Source organism: Rhinolophus sinicus, linkage group LG01 (assembly GCF_036562045.2).
Source record: "Rhinolophus sinicus isolate RSC01 linkage group LG01, ASM3656204v1, whole genome shotgun sequence".
Taxonomy (NCBI): Eukaryota; Metazoa; Chordata; class Mammalia; order Chiroptera; family Rhinolophidae; genus Rhinolophus; species Rhinolophus sinicus.
Genome location: NC_133751.1, coordinates 57,793,252 through 57,806,473, shown reverse-complemented (window position 1 = coordinate 57,806,473; position 13,222 = coordinate 57,793,252). Strand labels below are relative to the sequence as shown.

Here is a 13,222-nt window from a genome sequence, read left to right as displayed (position 1 = left end):
CAGCCTTCTTAATTCTTGCCAATATAGATGGTATCTGTTAATTACCTTAATTTACATTTCCACATTTTCTTACAAAGTTAGGCATGTTCTCATATTTATTCACTGTTACTAATCGTCTATGAAGTGCTTATTTGTTTCATTTGCTCATTATTTATTGGGCTGTTTGTCTTTTACTTATTTCTTCATAGGAATTCTTTATAGATTCTGGATACAATTTTGTCAGTTACTTTTGTGGCAGATATCTCCTGGTTTGTAGCTTGTCTATATATTCTTTGGTATATAGAATGTAGTCATATTTATCAATCTTTTCCTTTAGAGTGCTGTGTCATAAAGATATTTTCCTATGTAAAGATATTCTTCTATATAATCTTCTAAAACTTAGGATTTTGCCTTTCACATTAAATCTTTAATTCATCTGAAATGTTTTTTGGTACGATGTAAGGTAAGGATCTTTCTTCACCTGTATTCCCCAGAAGATAGAGTTTGATGCGGAAGACTTACGTGTCATTATATTATTAGGAAGTACATTCCCAGGGAGCAGAAGTGTGAGAAAAGGGGAAGCATGGAAGGAATGGTAGCCAATATGGAAGTGTAACTGCTTGCTCAATCCCATTGTATTCTCCACCAGGAAGTTACAGAAAGTCGCAGGATCATCCAACACATGAGGAGAAAAAGGATCTATCTGATGAGATGGGATTTAGGCGTTCCCATCACCATTGGTCAGAGTTAACCCCCCTGCACTACCAGGCTGTATGCGTGGGTGCCACAGTATTTCATGGCAGTGTACAGCTCATGCATAAAGTGAGGTTTTGTCGTGTTGTGCCTGCATGAAAAAGTTGGCCACAGCCAATATAGAGCTGGTTGCTGGAGGAGCAGCTTGAACACGAGACCGATGAGGCTGAGAAGATCAGAAAAGATGCGTAATTGGTGTGGTATCTGTTACAGGATCCAATTTTTTAAATAAATTTTCATGTTACGGTGAGTCTCTCCACATTATTATTCTTCAAGAGTGTCTTTGCTCTCCCTAGGCCTTTGCTCCTTTATATAGATGTTAGAATTAGCTGTCGGTTTTCACAAAACACCTTTGGGATTTTGATTAGGATCACATTGAATCTATAGTTTGAGGAAATTTGGCATCTGTACAATTTTGAGTCTTTAAATTCATGGACATCAGTATCTCCACTTATTTATGTCTTCATGTCTTTCAATACATTTTTCCCTTTTATAAAGGTTCTAGGTCCACGGTTCTCAAACTGTGCCAGGGTATCCTGGGGTGCCCCTCTCAGCTCAGGCGCCACAGGATATTTTACATGTTAGAAGGAAACTGGTTGACGTCGTTTGGATATAGTGCGGACTTCTAGCTCTAGGAAGTTGTACAGTTTATTAGCTCGTGATACATTTTATGTCTGTCTTTGTGAAGTAGTTGACTGAGATGAAAGTATGAAAATCAATGTGGAACAGGAAATGAGGCTGGGCAGAGTATGAGGTTTCAGAGGTTGTGCACTATCTTTATGTTATTAGGAATATACATTATTAGAAAATGTGCACCCAACAGGTGAGTATTTCCCATTTGTAAGTGATTAAGAAACAAATCAAAGTATTTTTTTCTCCATTTATGTGTATATTGCTTTTTCAAACAGTTACTAAGTTTTTAGGACATGAATACTAATGAAGTTGTTTGGCCCTAACTACTAAGTAAATGAAACTGTTAGGAATATCTGTTGGCCTGGGGCACTGTGAGATAATTACTGAGATAGAAAGGGAAGTAAGTATGGGAACTTCTGTCCTAGGAACTTTGTATTGTTTGTGATATTATAAATGGTATTTTCCCCTCCCTTTTTCATTTTGTGTTTATCCTAATAATTTATCATAATTTTGTTTGTATTTTGTAGGCCATCCTATCATTTGTAATTAATGACACTTGTTTCTTCTAATATAGGAAAACAATGGAGAAAAAAGTGATAATAAATTCAGATAAAAATTTTCAAACACCTTTCACATCCTGCAGTCTCCCATGCTCACTCATTGTGAGAGTAGTAATTCAGGTATTCCATCTTATAGGGGATTGAATCAAGGGACTAAAAGGATGAGTGATTTTGGCTTTAGTATATAACTTGATTAATTGTTTAATTGTTTAGTTGATCAGTAGTTTCTTTGCCTAAACTGGCTAACATTATTTATTTACAAAACACATTTTGAGTTCCATAGCATATATAACACTCTGCTAGATGCTGTTGGCGAATAAAAAGAGATACAAAATTAGTACCTTCTCGCAAAGTAGAGGTCAGTAGAAGAAATTGGATATATATCATAGTAGATAATAGAGACAGTGTCATAATCTGGTTCATGAGTATTTGCGAAATGCATAATACATAGAATAATGTAGAACGTTCCCATTGTGGATGTTGTAATCCCCAAAAATGTAAGAACAGAAGAAAACGCGAATTTTCAATCACTGCCAATTTACATGTAGTACTGTTCACAGATATTTTGGTCTTCGTTTAGTTTAATTGTGAAACTAAAGATTCATGTTTTGTCTTCAAAGTGAAAAATAAAAGGATATTTTTATGGGCAATGGATTGTTAGATTAGGTCTCTGTCATACATTGTTTATTACAAGCAATAGTATTCATTCTACTTTTGCTGCGGATTTTATGTAATTTACAAAGTTCCAAAATCAAATATACAAAGCAAGATACGGTATTAGTGTTTATGCTTTCTCTCTTTGTTTCTTGATTAATTTTGCTAGAGGAATTTTACTAGTTTTGTCTGAGGCCCATCTTTTAACTTTATTAGTCTTCCCTATTGAGTAATAATCTTCTGTCCAGCAATTTCTGCTTATATCTTAATTATTTCCAGATTTGTTCCTACTTTCTTTGGGTTTATTTTGCTGTTTTTGTTTTGCTTCTTAGGTTAGATGCTTCACCCATTAATTTTTAGTTTGTTTGTTTTTTTAGGTAAAAATTTGAATTGTAAATGTCCATACGTGCTTTAATCACATCCTATAAGTTTTTTGTGGTGAAATATGCATAACATATAATTTACCATTTTAACCATTTTTAGGTGTACAATTCATTGGCATTAAGTACATTCACAGTGTTAAGCAAGCATTATCATTACCTGTTTCTAAAACCTTTTCATCATCCGAAACAGAAACTCTGCACCCATTCAACAATAACTCCCCATTTCACCTCCACTCCCAGGCCATGGCCACCTCTATCCTTTCTGAATTTGACTGCTCTAGGTACCTCACATAAGTGAAATTATACAATATTGGTCTTTGTGTCTGGCTTATTTTACTTAATGTTTTCAAAGTGCATCCTTGTTAGAGCACGTATCAAATTTCACCCCTTTAAAAAATTGAATAGTACTCTACGGTATGTATATACTGTATATACCGCTTTTTGTTTATCCGGTCCTGCAAGTTTTTGATACATAGTTTTTTCATTCTCATTTGATTCTAAGTATTTTCTAGATTCTATTATATCTTTTCTTAACCACACGTTTTTGTTTTTAGAGGTCTTTTAAAATTTCCAAACTTACTGAGTTTTTCCTAGTTGTCTTTTTGTTACTGATTTTCAACATCATCGATCTTGGTTAAGAGTATAGAGCGATTCCAGTCTTTTGAAAATTTCTTTGTTTCAGAATGTTTTTATTTCAGCCTTATTTTTATTAGATAGTTTTGTTGAGTCTGCAATTTATGTTGGCAGCTTTTTTTCTCAATACACTGAGGATATTCCCATGTCTCCTTTCTGTCATTGTTGGTATCAGAGGTAAGCTGAAGGTCCAACTGCCATAGCTGTAAAGTTTGCCCTTTTTTCTCCTTTGGCTGATTTTAAGAACTTTTTAATCTTTGATGTTCTTAATTTCACTGTGATGTATCTTCACTTTGATGTGCATAGATTACTTTTTATCCTGCTTCATTAAGTTTCTTAAACTTGTGGATTTGTGTCTTTCCCCAGTTGTAGAAATTTTTCAGCTATTAATTTATTTGGTGAGCCATTCTAGTATCTCCTTCTGGAACTCTAAATAGATGTAGCTTAGACCATCCAGTCTACTCATTTTACCTCTTTTCATATTTTCTCTTTGTCTCTCTTTGCTGCATTGTAGTTAGTTTCTTCAGAAACATCTCCCACTTCACTAATTCTCTCTTCTACCGAGTCTGCACTACATTTTACTTCAAATACTGGGTTTTAATTTTCAGGGGTTTTTTCTAATTGAAAGTTCTGCATGGTTTTTCATATTTGCTTTTTTTCCTGCCTTTTTTTTTTAAGCTTCTTGTACATATTTTGTGTCAGATCATTGCCATCTATTTCACCAGTCTGTTTTGGCTAGTTCTCAATCATGGTGCCTTGTTTGTTTTCTGAATTTTCAATACGAGATGTTCCTTTTGCTCGGAATTTTATCTTTGGATATTATTTGAGACCTATGTTGAAGTTGTTTTCTCACAGGCAGGCTTTGTATTTGAGTCTGCCGTTCACCAGGGAGTGCTACCACGTTCAGTTAAACCTGTTTGGGACTTTTTGGGACTCAGAGGTGGAATGAATTCAGACCATAAATGTGCATTTTGTTGTTAGAATTTCTCAGAGATTCCTCCCCCCCACCACACCCCTTGGTATCACTGGGCTTAAAATACTTAAGGTTTTCTGGATCCCTTCTGCCTGCAGGGATTTATTCCTGATTTATTGTTATATAGATTATAGCCTTTTGGGTCCTAGACTTATGTTGAAGGGATTCCTATTAGATTTTTCAACTTAGTCAGACTCTGAATTTTTTCACCTGTCCCCTGTGACAGCTATCAAAATATCAGTGGAAGTTTATGGTCTCCAGAGCTCAGTCAAAAATCCCTCAAGGATAACTGGATTAGTAAATCACTTACTCTCTTATTCCTGGTTTCACTTTGCTTTGGGGGCACTATGGAAACATTCCTTTTATCTTAACTAGCTTACCCATGCATTTTTAAAGATTTGATATGTTATCCAGGCCTTTATTTATTTGAGTCTGAATCAGAGTTTCTTTTCATTTTTCTTAATTCTTTACCAGTGCCCCAATTTTTGTTTTCTACATCTCTTCCCTGCTTTTCATTTTTCCTTTCTGGTTTTGCTACTAATAGGCCTACTGTGGGCATTGCCACCAAATGAAAACGCTCCTTTCGTTCTAATTTGTGAATTTTCCATTCATAGTGTGCATTGTCTACTTAAGGTGATTTGGGATATTTTTATTGGTGCTTTTGCACTCAAAGGCATTTGAAGCTTTTTTGAAGGGGGAGAGGGATAAGAGGCCAGTTGTGTTGGGACTCTTATAGCTTATTGAGAGATTGTTAGATGTTTTATCAAATAGTGTTACAGTATTACATTCATGAGGTATTGAACATTAAGGTCCATTTGTTATTTATATAAAATATAAGTACAAATATAAAGCAAAACTGTACTTTTAAATCGTGTTTTTTAATAGTATATGGTTTTGTACTTAGAGCACCATAGTTGGTCTGAGTAGATTATAATAAATTTAGTAATTTCTACTAGTTGGACTGACTGGTTCCAAACACCGCTCCTTTTTTTTTTTTTTTCTGTTGTATATTTAGCTTCCCCTGGTCTCCTTCAGTAGACAATTGAGGAATTGTTTGTCGTTGAGTCCTGTCACAATTACACAATGGGCCTGTTAGAAGAGTACAGTGTGTTTTGGGCACGCTTTTTGTTTCGCCTACTTGTTTTTCAGTGAAAAGTAGAAGAAGTAACAAGTGTTTGAACAGATTTGGAGAGAGGCAGTACTTATCATTTGTACTTTTTTAATATAACATTTTTTGAGTAATGATGGAACAAAACATAGGTAAATCAGTATTTTATCATGAATTGTTTTTATATTTATTGTTTCTGGCTAAAATATAAAATGTAAGGAACCTTATCACATCCTCATTTGGCACTTTTTAGGCAGTTAACAATGTCAGTAGAAGCAATACACAAAAAATTACACTGCTTTATAGAAAAGGATTGATGAATTGTTTGTTGGGAGAAAACTATAAATCTTTCCAAAGGTATTTTTATTAATATGAGGTAGTCGATATGTTGTCTAGTGAAATGTTCTTTGATAAGAGAACTAATAAATTCAGGAAGAATAATATTTCATATGGGCAGAGTGTGTACCATAAATAAGTGAACATTACTGTTTAATACATGGAAGGATCTATCCATGTTAAACATTATAGGAGGTAATAAAATAGTATAGTAGTACTACTAGTAGTAGTAGTAGCAGCACAATCCCTGCCTTTAAATTGCTTGAAGTCTTGGGTAGGAAAGACACCTAAAATTTTAATGACGCACAGTTATAATTCATTGCCAAAGAATGGTCCAGTATATTAACATAATTAAGAAAAAAAAAGCATGGATTAAGAGTTGTTAGTAAACTTGAATTCTGGTCTTAGTTTTGTTAGTAATTATATTTGTATGACTTTAGGCAAATAACTTACTTTTTGGAGAGTCATTTCCTTTACATATAAAATAAGGAAGATGGACCAGATAAATTCTAATCCTTTCCAACTTTAGTGATCTCTGAGTTTATTTTCCTGTATAACTTGCATTCAGAGGACGTGAGGGGTCATTTTAAGCAGGGATAGATAAACAAGAATGACCTTACATAGGGCATAATTGTTACTCAGCATTGAGAGATTTGGTTGGATAAAGAAAAGGATGAAGAAAATTTGAGAAGGGAGAAATATATTCACAAAGATAACGTATGCTAGGAAAGTCTTTGGTATAATTGGGGAACATGATGTGTAGGCTTTATCTGGTGCATTCATACGAGGTCAGGTTGATTCAGAGTAAATAGCCCTAAATGCCAGAGTTTATATAAAGCAAATATAAAGCAAATATAAAGCAAAACTGTGCTTTTAAATCATCGTGTTTTTTAATAGTATATGGTTTTGTACTTAGAGCATCATCTGTTTATGAGTAGCTGTGCATTTAACCAATTCTAACTCCTTTCTCTAAACAAAAACTGAACGTGTAGAAGCTCTTTAGGAAGCCAGTTAGAGCTTCTCAGCTCTTCTGGACAGTAGGTAAAGAAGACAGAGACTAGTTAGAGAAGGCCTGAGATAAAGAGATCAAGTCCCAGCTAAGCTGGTGATAGTAATCCGTGTTGTACGGAAGGTCGTGCTTACGTTTATTAAGATCTAATCACTTATGAGGCACATCACTTAGAATTGTTGCTATTATGTTTGTCATCCTGAGTGATTTCATTAGGGACATGTGTGACTCGGGTTAGTATTGAATTTGGGTTTTGTTTTCAGCACGTGTTGCCCACAGAGTACGTCATGTTAATTGGGATTTCCTTGAGACACAGCTAATTCGACTTGATAATTAATGTACAGTCACTGAGAAGAGAGTTCTGAAACAGACAGTGTATTCATTCCTCTTTAGTTCTATTGGGCTGAATTTCTGCAGAAAATAAAAAGTTCCTGCACAGTGTATGAAGATAGAGCAGTAAAGAATTTGTTTTGGCTAACCGAAGTATATATAAGGAAGAGCTGTGTTCTGAAAGCTGCTGTTTAATGTCATTTGCTTAGACTTTGATGGTGTTTTTCATATAAATAGCAATTAGTTTCTCTGCCGATCCCACAGAAGCTTACTGATTTTTCTTACAAAAATCAATATAATAAATACCATTGCACGTGTTGAAGATTTAATTCGATTTTTGTGCCTTAGTTTGGATATCTAGCCATACCTTATCCCATCTTAAAAATGTGTTCTATAGCATATAGGGTGAAGTAAATATGGGCCTTTTGCCACCGCAATAAAACATCACAAAGAATTATGGGTATGAGGGTGAGGTATAGAGCTGGATACACTTTCTAGCAGTAATTCTCAAAGTGTGGTCTATGGTACCCTTGTGGTCCATGAGTTCAAAACCTATTTTCATAGTGATACTAAGACATTCTTTGCTTTTTACACCGTGTTGACATTTGCATTGATGCAAAAGAAGCGGTGGGTAAAACTGCCTGTACTTTAATACAAATGACGGCAATGGCCATAGGGTTGTAGCTTTTTTAAAAAGTTAGGTTCACTTAAGGATGTACTTGATGAAAGAATGAAATTGTTAATCTTTTTATATCTCTACTTTTGAGTTCACTTTTAAAGTTTTTATGTAGCAAAAGGAAAGGTACTCTTAAGGCCCTTATTAAGTATATCAGTGGTTGTCTTGCAGAAAGCCATTTATATGATTGAACTAAATTTAATACCACCTCTTTCATGGAATACCATTTTTATTTGAAAGAACAACTGGCCTACGACTCTGGTTGTTCATACTTGGGTACATTTTCTTGAAAATGAATGAAGTGACAGGATTGTTGCAATTGCTAAAATTTAAGCTTACAAGTGAAAATTAGAATTTTAGAAAACCTCTATCTACTATTTTTAGTTTGACAGTTTCCCAATACCTAGACTTTTCTGATGAGATCAGTGGTGAATGAATGTGATTTTATTTTTATTGTATAATAAGATGTGAAAACGTGGAATGTCTTCATAATTCACTGAACCAATGGTTTCCAAATAATCAATTTCTCATAAAAGGTCGATTAAAGTGCAAGAGAAATCAATGGGTTTAATGTAACTAAGTGCAAAAAATCTGTTACTGTGGTTTCAGATTCCATAATAACTTTTAGGAAGGTTGAGTTTGGGATAATATCAGAGGAATATCCACAATTATCTGAAAGCTATTAAAATACTTTCTTCTTCAGCTATGTATCTATGTAAACCAGATTTTCTTCATATACTTCAACCAAAACATAGTACCATAGATTGAATACAGAAACAGATATGAAAATCCAGCTGTCTGCGACTAAGCCAGACAAGTGAAAGATTTGCAGAAATGTAAAATAATGCCACTCTTCTCAAATTTATTGTTTTGTTATTTTTTGTGTTATTTATATTAACATGTAATGGGTTTATTTTTTAATGAAATAACTTGTTTAATTTCTTGTAGTGAATATAGACAGATGTGATGTAACTCATATAAACAATTATTTGGGATCCTCAAAAACTCATATTTTTAAGAGTGTAAAGGAGTCTTGAGGCCAAAATGTTATGAGAACTGCTACTTTGAAGTCTTTTAATATGCATGTGTTGAGCTCAGATACTGATAAAGGGCATGCATGACCTAACTTTAATGAGTGTGTGTTGGTCTTTTCCACTCTTAGATTATGAACTCTTAGAAAAGAACTAGGTCTTTTATTTTCTCCAAATTCTATCATAGAATAGCAATAGCAGCAACATTCAATCTTTATTAACTCTTTTAATCTTTATTTTATGCAGTAAATATAATTAATTTTTAAATTGAGATGTAATTCACCTAGCTGAAATTTACCATTTTAAAGTGTGCTATTCAGTGAGTGGTTTTAATATGTTCACAAGGTTGCGCAACCAGGACTGATGTCTAATTCCAGAACATTTTCATTCCCCCAAAAGAAACTACACCCATTAGCAATCACATCCCATTCCTCTCACCCCCTAGCAATCACTAATCTACTTTCTCTGTGGACTATGGATGTTTCATATAAATGGAATCATAGAATATGTGGTCCTTTTTTGTGTCTGGCTTTTTTCACTTAGTTTTCAAGATTCATTCATGTTGTAGTATGTATCAGTACTTAATTCTTTTTTATGGCTGAATAACGTTCCATTATACAGATATACCATGCTTTGTCTATCTGTTCACAAAGTAATGGGTATTTTGGTTCTTTCCATCTTTTGGCTATTAAGAGTAATGCTGCTATGAACATTTGTATACAAGTTTTTGTGTGGACATGTGTTTCAGTTCTCTTTAGTGTATACTGGGAGTAGACTTGCTAGCTCATATGGTAGGTAACTTTATTTTTGAATGATTTTAGATTTGCAGAGAAGTTGCAAACATAGATTTCCTGTATGGCTGTCACCCATCTTCCCCTAATGTTGACATTACATAAACCATAAAATATACGTCAAAGCAAAGAAGCCAACATTGGTACATTACTATTAACTAAACTAAATTCTAGGTTGTATTTGGATTTCACCAGGTTTTCCACTAATGTCCTTTTTCTGTTCTAGGATACCACATTGTCACGTCTCCTTAGACGCCTCTGTTCTGTGACATCTTCTCAGTCTTTGTTTTTCATGTCCTTGACATTTTTGAGGAATACTGGTCAGGAACTTTGTAGAACTCAGTTTCGGTTTGTCTGATGTTTTTCCATGGTTAGAGTGGGTTATGGGTCTGGGGTAAGAATACCACTTAGGTGAAGTGTGCTTCTCCTCACATTAGATCAGGGGTCAGTGATACCAACATGACGTGTCACTGGTGATGTTAACCTCGACCACTTGATCTGTGCAGTTGTGACGAAATAAGGGCTTCTATGGAAAGTAACCTCACAGGGTGATCTGGTCATAAATTCCTAACTGGGCAGGTCATGCAGATAACTTTTTAGTAAAAGGTTTATCTTTGCCTGAAGCAAGCCCTGTCCATTGTTTCTGTACATCAAGGTTAACACACCTTTGAAAATGAACTGTAACCAACCCCAGGAGAGCACAGAATCTTTATCCTGTAATCCCATCCCCAGGTTGCTTCTTCCCACCTTCATGTGATCTTCCTATGTTCCCTGCTTAATCTCAAATGCATAAAAGAAACTGCAAACTTATTCTCTGAAGCATTTATCTCAGTCTGTTGAGATCTTGCTTCCATGTGTATTCTCTTTTTGGCTCAAATACATTTTTATAAAAATTCTCTACAGGTTTGGACATTTCTTATGTTGACACAGTGTTTGTCAGATTTTTCCACTGCGAAGTTATTTTTCCCTTTCCATATTCTTTGGAAATGAGTCACTAAGTTCAGCCTACACTCAAGTGTGGAGGGAAATTAAGCTTTAACTCCTAGATGGGAGTGTGTCTACATATATTATTTGGAATACATTTGTAAGGAAGATTTGTCCTCCCCCCATTTTATTCATTTATTTGTATCAATATAAATTATATATTTGTTTTATACTTTGGATTATAATCTAATACTGCTTTATTAAATTTTTTGCTCAAATCATTCCAGCCTTGGCTTTTTGGAACTCTCTCCTGTGTCCCTTGACATGACCTTATCCTTTTTAAGTACCTCCTTACCTTTTGATGCTGTAAGATCCTCTGGGTCTTGTCCCAGGCCCAGAACCATCCATTTCTCCAAGGAGCCCCGCCTGAGGCAGTTAAGTAAATGGCCCCAGGTCACGCACTTGAGTAAATGGTGGAACCAGAATTTCAGGCAAAGCAATCTGATTTCACAAACTCACCCTCTCTCCACAATACGGGGCACCATGAAGCTGAAGGTACATTGACAGTTTCTAGTCATGTTCCATCTATGAGCCAGCCTTAACCATAGAATTTGTAGTCAGTTTACACTGTATTATATTGTATTATCTGATTACTGTACCCTATTTTATATTGTTTTTTTAAACCACAACTGTGATAATTATAATTAATTTAAAATGAGTTACTAGCACGCTTTGTTAGGTGCAACATGGAGGTGACTAGTGGAACTGATGAGCCGGTTTCCGGGGAACTGGTGTCAGTGGCACATGCTCTTTCTCTCCCAGCTGAGGCTTATGGCGGCGATCCTGATATTGCCATAAGATCCTGAGATGGCTCGGCACGCGAGCCATGCAGCATGCCGAAGTCTACCACAAGCTGATTTCATCAGTTGACCCCCAGTTCCTGAAACTCACCAAAGTGGATGACCAAATCTAGTCTGAATTTCAGAAAAAATTTTGAAAAACTCAGGATAGATGTATTGGATGCAGAAGAGCTCAAATCAGTGTCAGCTAAAGAGAAGTGGAGGCCATTCTGTTTGAAGTTTGACGGAGTTGTAGAATACTAATTATGGTGCTTTACTGCGACTGGATTGTTCTCAGGGCTACACTGAGGGAAACACCATCTTTGCCCCCCAGGGTACAATTTTTTGCCCTTGAGATTGCCCAGAACCAGGAAGGCCATAACAAAGTAGTTTACACCATTGTTCAGGACAAAGAAAAAGAGAAAGCCAACAGTGGAGAAGAGAAAAGAGCTAACGGAAAAAGAAAACTGACAACGGAGGAAGTGGCTTAAACACTATTAGTGGGGTCATAGTTGATTGTTTCTTGGTATATGCTTTCTTGGTTCTCTTCACCGGGCAAGTAAGAAATTTTGTAAATAAATTTCTTTTGGTTCTTAAAAAAAAAATGTAGTTATTAGTCACAGATAATGACTTAATATTTTGGTGCATTTCCTTCTATATGTGCATGCAAATGCATTTTGAAATTTTGTTATATTCTGTTTTTTTTATTTAATATGCATAAATATGGAGCACTCACAGTGTAACCAACATCTGATCCTGCTGATTCTGTTGTCACTGTGATTAAGATGAAAGTGAGCTGCTCTAGGGTTAATCTGTTTTGCCTGAACGTTATGGTCACAAGAGAAAAACATCTATCTTGATTTATCAATTCATCAAATAATCCTCAAAATATTGTTACTAAGCCTTATCTTTCATTTGTAGCAATAAGTATCTTCTGGTAATACATACCTGACAGTTCACACTTAAGAACAGCCAGTCACATCCTGCTTGTATCCCACCCGAAAACAAAACACACTCCACATGATGTGACCAGCTGGTTTGGAAGAATCATCTGCCTATATGTGTCACCTGCATTGCCTTCTTAGATCTCACCCCCATTTCTTCCTTTGACCACCAATAGTTTAACTTCATTTCAGGCAGTCTTTCTCACACACAGATAGAAACCTTTTTTTACTCCTTTCTCACAGCCCTTCTCTAGTTAGTTATTCCCAGAAATGTGTATTTCCCCCCTTTACCTTCTCTCATTCACCCTCTTTTGTAGGCTGAAAAATAACTCATTATGGCAGATAAAATATACAGTATTGCTAGTGACATACTCCTGTCGAAGAAAAAAGCTGTAAGATTTGGAGTAGAATTAGGTATAATCATCTCTTCATCTCTCAGTTTTCAAATTATACCTACTTTTCTCCCGGTACTAACATTCAAACTAAATAAAATAATTTAAATTTTATGTAAATACAGTTGGCATTCTTTTCATTATACATATACAAGATTTTGTTCACTTACATGCATTAATTAACTTAAAATCGGGATCTAATTATCAATCAAACCTTGTTTAGTGGGGAAATGTGTTGTTTCCTGGAATAGTTTTGTAACAGACGTCATCTGTA

At 35.1% G+C, this 13,222-nt stretch overlaps 1 protein-coding gene and 1 pseudogene across 1 annotated transcript in view; both read left to right on the top strand.

Moving 5' to 3' along the window:
* The window catches only part of PAK2 (p21 (RAC1) activated kinase 2), a 66,952-nt gene that overhangs the window by 20,502 nt on the left and 33,228 nt on the right, over positions 1-13,222 (top strand). The window lies entirely within an intron of this gene.
* Positions 11,400-12,158, top strand: LOC109442742 (protein PBDC1; annotated as a pseudogene).